We start from the raw sequence: 12,334 nt of genomic DNA, 5'->3' as shown, positions 1-12,334 counted from the left end.
CATTGCTTGCCAAATAAGGAATAAAAAACTTGAACTTTCCAAGAAAATCTCTATCAACTACAAGAATCATCAATCAAAGATAAAGCTCGAGGAAGCAGCTAAAGCCAAACACTCTCATCCACCTAACACCAATATCTCTCAAGCTCTCGATCCAACTAGTATTTTCCCAGCTGTTCCCTCTCAACATTACCAACATTGTCTCAAATCAAAGAAACGATGGATGCTGAAACTGCTAAGCTCAAGAATAAGGCTTGGAAGGCTATGAAGACAATTCATGTCTTTGCTGAAATAACCACTCCCACTGACCCTGATACTCCTTCTGAAGCTTGGAAGCTCAAAATTATACCTAATAGGAAACAATCAACACCTGCTGAAGTACCTATGGAAACTAATGAAGCTGACAACACCAAAAGATTCAAGGATTATCCTAACAACTATGCTGAACCACTGGACTCAAGCATTCTCCAAATGGCTAATGGTGATTCTGGCACCTCCATATCAAATTATGAGGTACATCTCACTACCATCTCTCCATTTAATCATAATTACAAGCACCACTGCCACAATTCTTTGTTTTGTTGCATCCTAACTTACTATGATCCCATAGTTAGAAGGCCTACCTCAAAATATCCCTTTGTATCCTATTTCTGGCAGTTCTTCACTTCAATAGCTTGGAACTGCCAAGGGCTAAGGAAAAAACACACCAAGAAATACCTTAATGACATGTTGACTAAATTCAACCCTGACATCTATTTCATCTCTGAAACCAAACAGAAGCATGAAAAACTTATAAAAACTATGCAACAGCTTAATATTTAGAATTATTGGCATGTTAATCCTGGAGGGGCTAGTGGTACTGCTGGAGGCGTAGTAATGATATGGAAGAACAATCCAGATGTTGAGATTCTTGATTACTTCATTAACCATATCAATACTATAATCAAGCCTACTAGTGGCCCTTCTTGGCTCTTTACTGGTTACTATGGCAATCCTTATGACACTAAGAGTAAAATTCAATCTTGGAAAAATTTGGAGTACACAGCTTCCAAACACTCCCTTCCTTGGTTGGTCATTGGAGATTTCAATTTCATTTTGCATGATAATGAAAAGTACAGTACTCAACCACTTGACGGTGTTGAAGCTAATCTCTTTAGTAACAAAATCATTGATTTGGATTTAAATGATCTAGACAGTATAGGTTGTCCTTTCAATTGGTCTAATAAGAGAATTGGTCTGCTCTTACTGAGCAGAGATTGGATAGAGGACTTGCCACTGAATCTTGGCTTCTCCTGTATCCAAACTCTACTATCACTAATCTTCTAGCTATTGGTTCTGATCATCACCCTATTCTTATTAACACTAATCCTTTTTGGTGCAGTGGTAAAATTCCTTTCAAATTCTTTGGTCCTTGGTTGGACCATAAGGAATGTAAGGATATTATTGTTGAATGATGGCAGAGAAACTTGTCTGGTTCTAGTGCTTTCCTCATTGACAGAAATCTCAAAACATTAAGGTGAAACTAAAAGTATGGAACAAAGAAGTGTATGGCAACATCAAAACTAATATTGAAGAAATTAAACGACACCTAAACTGGTTACAAGGAAACTACTTCAGACATGATAGAAGTGAAGTTATAAAAGATGCAATGCAAGTTCTCATAAATTGGCAAGACATTGAAGAAAAATTCTGGATCTATTCACTCCATGTTCAGATGATTCATTACACAACTTAATTTCACATCTAACACGATATTTTTCCACTAATCACCCGAATTAACACTAATTAATCAGGGGTAAATTAGTCATTAAAAAATAGTTGGTTAAGGGGCTTTTCATTTTACTTCAAAATGTCTCTTTTTTGTCACGTAATGATAGGCCCAAATTAATCTTTATAGGCCCCAATTTAGCCGGGAAAAAATAGATGTTGCGAATAATCCGAGCAATGCTAAAACCGTCACTTATATGGAGGAGCTTTTGTAGCATAATTTTATATCATAACTATTATTTTTTTCCGTCACAAATAATTTACGTCTTAAAAAAGTTTTTTTTCCAATTTAATAATAAATTATTCATTTATTTTTCGAATTATTAAGTAATTATATGATTCTGAATAAAAAAAATTTATTAATTTGCTGCTCTTGCGGAAATAATCAAAAAATTTGCAATACTGATTTTTATGAAAAAAAAAGTTACTTCAATAATTATAAAGGTCATGACACTATATGGTAATCAATAAAAGAGATCATTTAATTTCCAGTAAAAGAAATATAATTTAAACATTACAACAAAGCAATAGACTTTGTATAATCATCAGGAAAACAAAAATTGTACAACGAATACCCAATACATCAATATGTTCTTGAACTAAACATTCATACATTGGATCCAATGATTTCTTAATAATTAAAGAGTATTGTTAGCTTTGGCCAAGCAAATTTTTGAATTCAATCCTCATACTAGTTGTTATTGCTGCGAATCTGGAATTGGTTCTTCAGGTTTATATTGTGTCCAAATGAGACTCAAAATAAATTCTTGTTTCTCTTGAAAGAAGATTAGTACCCTTGCTCACCGGTAAAAGAAATTGTACCTACATACAGTAAACGAAAATAAAATTCCAAATAAGTAATGATTTTCATAATTTTAAAAAGAACACCTATTTGAAAATCAATTAGATCTTGAAATTCTTACCCACGAGGGTACTTTTATGTTTAATCTCCTTGTTTATTTCTTAGATAAAAAAAAAACAAAAAACAAAAAAAAAGACTAAAAAAATCCAAAATCTAAAGACTCAAGTAAGAGCAGGTCTTATGGTGGAATCCATCCTATTCCAAGTGTGGAAAAATCATGGAATGTCATGTTTAGTGGCTTCCAAATTGGTGTTTTCCATGAAAAATCCAAGCAGTGTTCCATGGTTTCGTGTAATGGTCCGTGGAATCCATGGTAGTGCTAATCAAATTAGCGTAAAACGCTATTCTGAATAGCGCACTAGAAGACGAAAAACGCTAATCAGAATAGCACAAAACGCTATTCTAAAATAGCACAAAGATCTATTCAGAATAGCTTTTATTTTATCCGTAGATTTAAAACGAGCTATTGGAAATCCAATGGCTGATAAAAAGGCGCTAATCTTAATAGCGCTTTGTGCTATTCTGAATAGTGTTTTTTTAGCGCTATTCTGATTAGCGGTCAACGCTATTAAGATTAGCGTTTTTGTTGGCCCACCACTACACTTGCGCTTCCATCCACAATTTCAAATGCTGAGGTGGCGTGGAAGATGGAATATGAAACTCTTCCACCAAAAGACTTTCTCTAACAGAGAAACTGATATCAAAAAAAAAAAACATAATATCTCTAACTTACCGTGTTAGATAAGTGATTTTTATAGTTTCTCCATCGGAATATTTTTCTTTTACAACAAGAATAAGAAAATCTATACAATCCGTGGTATTAAACACTGTTTGGTGGAGCTTATAGTGGCGACCTATGAGGTTTAAAAGAAGGAAAAACAGAAGGAAGGAAAAAAAAAAGAAGACGATGAGCCAGTTTTAGGGTTATTCTGCATATACGAAAATCTAAAATCTTTTCTTAAAATAAAATATATGAAAACAACTTTTGGGGGATGGATTTTCGTTGACCAAAAATTAAATACGGGACTCTGAAAAGAAAATTACGTGTAACTTATCAATTCACCAAGTTCCATCGGTTACACGTTGTTGTTTTTTTTTTGGTTAATCAACAAATTTCAGTTCATTCAAATCAAAACAGTGATTACATGTTCGCTTACAAGATTAACAAAAGCATCAAAATACATAAATAATATCAAGATAATCAAAAGCCCAATACAAATAAGGATATCAACTACAAGTAGATCGCGAAGAAAAAGAGCAATAAACCGCAGAGATACCCAATTTTTGATTATGTATAGGGGAGAGATGATGGGATATTCCGGAAATAATTCGGACCATTTGATTTGATTGTATTCTTCCATGAAAAGAGATGCTCCTGAAAGGAAGGAGTATTTTGCCCATAAACTTATAGATCGAATAGTTGATGTTTTTGAATCAAGAGTAGAAATCCACGAACCAGCCATCAAAGATCGAAGAACTCGTCCCACAACGACGAAGAAAAATCGCCCCAAAACGGCGAAGATGTCAAAAGACACAAAAAAATGATGTAGAAACATCTTATTCAACAAACTATTACCTAAAACTAGAAAAGAAAAATAAATCCTTGCTCAGATCTGGTCCAAAAGGACCAAATCAGAGCAAGAAAGATAAAAAGACTTAAGAGTTTTTTAGAAGGGAAGAGGAAAAAAAAAGTCTTCATCGGTTACACGTTGGTGAGTAGTTAGCGGATTTTAAGAAAAGATATCTTACTCGGGGAATTAAAAGGTTACACGTTAACCTTGTGGTTAGATGAGACGGTTATAATAAACAATAATAATTCAGTTATAGCTTAATATTGTTTAACATTATTTTTTCGAAAGATAAAACCGTTGCAAAAAAAAAAACTATTGATTTTTAAAAATCCTCAATTTTTAATTATGACGCTAACACAAGTATCGCAAATTGATATGTTAACATTGTTGTTGTACCCAACTGACACTACATATGTGTGACGCAGAAAATGTCACAAATGCATAGTATTAACAACAGATTTTTAAGTGTTAAAAATATAATGTCACGAATGCTGCTCTTTGTTTTAGTGAGTATGAGTTCACGTACAATGTTTATATCCATTGAAGGTTATATATTCTAAACTCTCATTTCAATCATTGAAACATTCTTAGAGGATGTTCAATAGAGGTTACTCACACATTGTTCTTCATCAAAGAGATTTTCAAGATATTGAAATAACCAACATGACTTTTGTCACTTGTAAAGATGAACTTGGCCAAAGCGAAAGCTTACCAACACATATTTCGAGAAATAGATAAGCGAGATAAACTCGGCTCGAAATAGCAAGTGTGTATAATCGAAGTCTATATAGCAATACGAATTTTTTCTCAAGATAGGAGATAGACTTTTGAGTGATAGATAAGTTCAAGTCTCCACATACCTTTTAGTCGATGAAGTTCCACCAGTTCCTTGAGTAGTTCTTCGTCTTTGCATGATGAACGTCGTGGAGTCTAAATCTCAATTACACTTTCTATCCTAGTCCGAGACTTAGCTATAAGTATATTAGAAATCGACTTATAGTTTTGGCAACTAAACTTGACAAACAAGCTTGAGATAGCTACGCTTGCGAGTTCAACTAAACTTGAAGCAGCTAAAGCCAAACACTCTCATCCACCTAACACCAATATCTCTCAAGCTCTCGATCCAACTAGTATTTTCCCAGCTGTTCCCTCTCAACATTACCAACATTGTCTCAAATCAAAGAAAGGATGGATGCTGAAACTGCTAAGCTCAAGAATAAGGCTTGGAAGGCTATGAAGACAATTCATGTCTTTGCTGAAATAACCACTCCCACTGACCCTGATACTCCTTCTGAAGCTTGGAAGCTCAAAATTATACCTAATAGGAAACAATCAACACCTGTTGAAGTACCTATGGAAACTAATGAAGCTGACAACACCAAAAGATTCAAGGATTATCCTAACAACTATGCTGAACCACTGGACTCAAGCATTCTCCAAATGGCTAATGGTGATTCTGGCACCTCCATATCAAATTATGAGGTACATCTCACTACCATCTCTCCATTTAATCATAATTACAAGCACCACTGCCACAATTCTTTGTTTCGTTGCATCCTAACTTACTATGATCCCATAGTTAGAAGGCCTACCTCAAAATATCCCTTTGTATCCTATTTCTGGCAGTTCTTCACTTCAATAGCTTGGAACTGCCAAGGGCTAAGGAAAAAACACACCAAGAAATACCTTAATGACATGTTGACTAAATTCAACCCTGACATCTATTTCATCTCTGAAACCAAACAGAAGCATGAAAAACTTATAAAAACTATGCAACAGCTTAATATTCAGAATTATTGGCATGTTAATCCTGGAGGGGCTAGTGGTACTGCTGGAGGCGTAGTAATGATATGGAAGAACAATCTAGATGTTGAGATTCTTGATTACTTCATTAACCATATCAATGCTATAATCAAGCCTACTAGTGGCCCTTCTTGGCTCTTTACTGGTTACTATGGCAATCCTTATGACACTAAGAGTAAAATTCAATCTTGGAAAAATTTGGAGTACACAGCTTCCAAACACTCCCTTCCTTGGTTGGTCATTGGAGATTTCAATTTCATTTTGCATGATAATGAAAAGTACAGTACTCAACCACTTGACGGTGTTGAAGCTAATCTCTTTAGTAACAAAATCATTGATTTGGATTTAAATGATCTAGACAGTATAGGTTGTCCTTTCACTTGGTCTAATAAGAGAATTGGTCTGCTCTTACTGAGCAGAGATTGGATAGAGGACTTGCCACTGAATCTTGGCTTCTCCTGTATCCAAACTCTACTATCACTAATCTTCTAGCTATTGGTTCTGATCATCACCCTATTCTTATTAACACTAATCCTTCTTGGTGCAGTGGTAAAATTCCTTTCAAATTCTTTGGTCCTTGGTTGGACCATAAGGAATGTAAGGATATTATTGTTGAATGCTGGCAGAGAAACTTGTCTGGTTCTAGTGCTTTCCTCATTGACAGAAATCTCAAAACATTAAGGTGAAACTAAAAGTATGGAACAAAGAAGTGTATGGCAACATCAAAACTAATATTGAAGAAATTAAACGACACCTAAACTGGTTACAAGGAAACTACTTCAGACATGATAGAAGTGAAGTTATAAAAGATGCAATGCAAGTTCTCATAAATTGGCAAGACATTGAAGAAAAATTCTGGAAAACCAAAAGCAGAGATCAATTCATCAAATTGGGGGACAAGAATACTAGTTACTTCCACAGAGCCACCAAATGCAGAATAAGAAGAAATATGATAGACTCCATACAGGATTGTGCTGGAAACTGGACTGAGGACTATCAAGAAATAAAACAATGCTTCACCAACCACTTCACCAAGATGGCCACTACTGAAACACCTTCTATGAATCATGATATTATCAACCTCATACCTACTTCTATAACCAACTAGGACAACAACAATCTCAACAGAATCTCTGACAAACATGAAGTCAAGGCAATCCTTTTCAGTATAGCCAAAGATAAAGCTCCAGGACCAAATGGATTCCCACCCAACTTCTTTCAAGACAATTGGGATATTGTGGGAGAAGAATTGGTAAAAATTGTCCAGCATTTCTTCATGTCTGGGCATCTTCTCAGAGAAATGAATTCAACTTTCATATCCCTGATACCCAAAATAGATAACCCATCTTGTCCTAGTCACTTCAGACCCATTAGTTTCTGCAACACCACCTACAAAATCATATCCAAACTTTTATCTCAAATAATGAAACCATACATAAACAAAATCATTTCTCCTTACCAATCTGCATTCATACCTGGAAGACAAATTTCTGACAACATAGCCATTGCTCATGAAATTATTCACTCCATGAGAACCAGAAGAGGTGTAAAGGGTAATAAAGGAAGTATGGGGATCAAGATTGATATGGAAAAAGCCTTTGATAGAGTTGACTGGAAATTTCTTCATACCATTATGACTAGAATTGGCTTCAACTCTGATTGGTGCAAGAATATCATGCAATGCATCTCTACTACATCTGCAGCTGCCCTTATAAATGGTTCTCCAGATATCTTCTTCAACCCCTTAAGAGGGCTCAGACAAGGGGATCCCCTATCCCCATATCTATTCCTTTTATGTATGGAAGCCCTATCTAGAACTCTATCTCATGCTGAAGACTTGGGCATTATTTCTGGAGTAAAAATCTGCAAGAATGCTCCATCAATAAACCTTCTTTTTGCTGATGATTGTATGGTCTTCAGCAAAGAAAATACAACTGAATCCCAAAACCTCAAGGAAATCCTCACTATTTTTGGGGACACTTCTGGTCAACTTATCAACTTCAATAAATCTGGTGTTTTTTTCAGCAAGGACACTGATCCAGCTTTTAATTCCTATAATATGCAATTTGTTAGGAGTTCGGGTTCTACCATTAAATGACAAGTACTTAGGCTCTTCACTATTTACTTATAGAAGCAAGATACAATCTTTCAGACCAGGAGTGGATAAGATGAAGATGACGCTCTCAAGTTGGAAGAATACTTCTTTAAACCCTGTTGGAAGAGAAGTTTTAATAAAATCTGTCACTTCAACAGCCAGTATCTACCAAATGAACTGTTTTAGAATACCAAAGCAAATCTGTCAAGACATGAACAAGTTACAAAGGGATTTCTTCTGGGGGAAGAACCTGGAAAATCCCATTGGATACTATCCTAAGGCTTTGACAGCTATATGAAACCTAAGGAACTTGGTGGATTAGGATTCATGAATATGGAACTTTTCAATAGCTCCATGATAACAAAAATAGGGTGGAGATTGGAACAGGATAAAGATTCTCTATGGTTCCAATTGATGGATGCCAAATACATAATAGGAAGAAATGTGCTAAATATGAACATCAAAGCTAAAGATGGAGATTCTTGGATATGGAAAGGGGTTCTTGAAGGTATTCAGAACATCCAGCAACACTGCTTCTGGATAATAGGCAATGGCAACAAAATAAGAGTCTGGGAGGACATATGGATACCTAATTCAACTGAAAAACTCACAAAACCTGCAAACTTCCCCAATGGTATTCAGCTTCTAGCTCACTTAATGACAGATCAAAGGGAATGGAACATTCATCTTATTCAGTGGATCTTCAGTCCTGATATTTCTCAAGCTATCACTGATCTTGTTATCCACTCCAGGGAAGAGGACAGCATACAATGAAACCTCAACAATACAGGAAAATTCTCTGTTAAAGCTTTCTACAAAGCCAAAATATAGAATCTTTACAGAAATGACCATGCAACAAGAGACTGCGGAGCTCTATGGAGTTTGGAAGTTTCACCTGCTATCAAAATCTTTCTCTGGAAATGTGCTCACGAAATCCTCCCAACTAATGCTAAAACCGCAAGCATTCTTCACTATATTAATCATATATGCAAAATATGCAAAAGTGGGGAGGAGACAATGACACACATGTTCCTCAATTTCCCATCTGCTATTGATGTTTGGCATCATATGTTTGGTGAAAGTCATGGTCTGTTTAACCATCAAACACCTTTCATGGACTGGTTCATTGCTTGGTTTCAACATACAAGCAATAGTGAAAATATCAGCACTTATGCTACTACTTACTGGATTATTTGGAAGGCTAGAGTGTATCAAGGGGATGAAAAAAAGTCTTTCATACCTGGTACCATCCAAGTTACAAAAGTATGGCACAAATAGCAATGGCTGGTGCATTATTCTAGAAAGTGTAATATGATATAAGTAAGAACAAAGAAATTTCCTGCAATAACAAAACACTTATTAGTCAGTGATGAACCAAGATCAAAAAATGACGAAATCCCTAACCATACTTCCGAAGTCTTAAGTTATTGGCATTTAGTAGGAGCTCATGTATTGAAATAAAGTAGTATAAGGAACTTAAAACGCCGATGACACTGCAAAGTAGTGAAGGGATTACTTATGGGTACCTTTCATAACCCATTGGCATCATAACTGAATAAATAAAGGCAAAGTAGTTGGAACTCTAACTTCCATTCTGCAGAATTTAACAACAGTTATAACACAGATGTGCAAACATCGGTTGGAGATCAGAGCATTTAGGTGTGTATGCCAGTGGGTCGATCTTCATGTTCAGATAAAATACAATCAGCGCATGATCCTACATAACAATCTATTCAGCTAAATGTTTACCTTCATATGGTGTTCCTCTAAAGAAAGAAAACTGGGATCAGTAAAATAACCTTAATATCAGCTCCAGAGAATTCATCCTTAATATTCACAAACTATTTTAGGTTCACATCTTAGGCCAATGTCATGCATGAGGTGTGGATCTGTGTTCTAGAAACACGAAAACAATTAAAACACAATCACAAAGAATGCAGACTGCACAGGAATTCATATTGCATTAAGACAACACAATTAACAAAATATTATGCTATTTGGGCCAAAAATACAATGTGGAAGTTTATGGATGAGAACAAGTACCTGGTAAATGTGTCTCCTTGTTTTGGTGACAAGAAGAGGGAACTCAATTTCCCAACCTATTCGTCCAGTCTTTAGCAAAGCAGGATCAATTTTGTTTGTTGCAAGAATGACTTTTGACATATCCTCATGAATCAAAACCATCAAACTGGTTCAACAGTTGTAATATGGTCCTCCGAATCTCGGGTTCACCTCCTGACACATTGTACCTAGTGGAAGACATACAATTAAGAAACAAATAATAAAAATATTTCTGCAGACAAAAGAGTATGATAGAATTGGAACTGAAATCTACCACTCTGAGCACCTCGCCTTCATGATCACTAAGCAGCTGAAGCTAAAAAACATTGTACAAAGCTAAGTAACTATCACGATTTAATAAATCAGTTAACTTAGTGTAAGAAAACATTGGAATCTCAAGTCATTGGTACATGAATTCTATAACTTTAAGCACCTGATCATACCTTGAGGACTTGCACAACTAGAAAACCTAAAAAAAACTCCACACAGTTGAGTAGCATTTTCCCTGTAAGAATTCACCACCTAATAAACATAAATAACTCATAATGTCTGCTAATATATCTACACAACCCAAAAAAATCATAACATAATACGAATAAGAAGGCAACATAACACAAACGACTAAAAATAATCAATTAAAACCATAAATACACACAATTATACCAGAAACTGAATAAGAAGGAAACACGACTCGAATGACTAAAACTCGATCAATGCATGACATGAATACAAAAATTATTCCACTTTCAAGATTCATCAATAATGCTAATCTAACTATTTTTCTAGTATTAAATTGCGTACATGTTCATACCTTTTAGACTGATTATTCCCTAACCTTTATTCGCTAAAATTATTGGTGTACCTACAATTTTTATTTCATTACCTATACAACCAACCAATCAATCAAATAATTATTTTAATTATTGATGGTTTTTAGTGAATTAAGATTTATCTCACAAATCCAACCCAGTTCTAAACTAATCTATTTCTCTAACTGGCACTGGCTATTTCTATCTTTTCCCATAAGATCTAATAGTGAGCTCTGATACCAACACTGTAGTGCCTCCAACGCTAGCAGCTGACTAATCCAAGAGATTAACTAAATAAAGAGGCACTACAAATCTAATTTTCATTTTCTTAAACATTCAATTAAGAAATCTGCTACAAAAAAACTTAACCCAAAACTAGCCCCGCTCAGAAATATATATATACAATAAATTCTCTCAAATGATACATATACATATGGTTTACAAATATAATTTGCAACATAATAAACATATCAGAAGTTAAACAACTAGAAAACTCGACCCTTGAAGCTTTCGCTGCGCAACTCTGATCTGTCTCTGAAACTGAAAGTGGGAAAGGGTACATCATCCCTAAAAGGGGTACCCAGCAAGAATAACATCTAACTTTCAAGTAATCATAAGCAAGAGTTGAAAAACAATACATGTTTTTCCGAAGCATTGAACAATGACTAAGTTACTGGAATAAACATACATGTATATGGAACAAACTCCTTCTTTCAAACAATGTATAATATTCGTGCTATCCACACTCGATAGCTATTGATATCACCAAGACCTTGATGACCCACTCTAAGCATAAAGGCTGAATTCATGTAGATATAATTGTGAAGGAGCGTATCCTATATACTACAAGTGGAAATTCTCATTTCCCATAACAATTCATAATGACAAACAAAACATTACAAGTCCTTTCCAAATTGTGGAAAAATTCACAGAATCAACAGAATTATCATAATGCAATTTAAACAAAGCATGGAATGCAAGGACAGACAATGCATGAGTTTGTTAAGCATAAAATTTTGTAAAAGCAACACTAATGGTTACAAAAGAGTCAAATGTATTTCCACCTCTTTTGATGACAAGCCACGCCTACCTCGAGATCCACGATCCACTGGTTCATCCTTTGAATCGATCGTTGTTAATGGACTAATTGTTAATCACACAAGCACTCTAAAAATTTATCCAAAACGATCATACAAGGCTCATACAAGTCCATCTAATGGTTCTAAGCCCATTAACATAAGGTCTAGCCCAACTGGTCAACTAACAGTTTCTAATGGTCTGACGGTCACATGTCAATTAACCCAGTCAATAGTCAAAGTCTAGTCAAAGGTTAAATGTTAACTCGGTCAATGGTCCACTGAGTCAACTC

The sequence above is a fragment of the Papaver somniferum genome, unplaced genomic scaffold, assembly GCF_003573695.1.
Source record: "Papaver somniferum cultivar HN1 unplaced genomic scaffold, ASM357369v1 unplaced-scaffold_117, whole genome shotgun sequence".
NCBI classification, from domain to species: Eukaryota; Viridiplantae; Streptophyta; class Magnoliopsida; order Ranunculales; family Papaveraceae; genus Papaver; species Papaver somniferum.
This window is presented reverse-complemented; position numbering follows the sequence as displayed.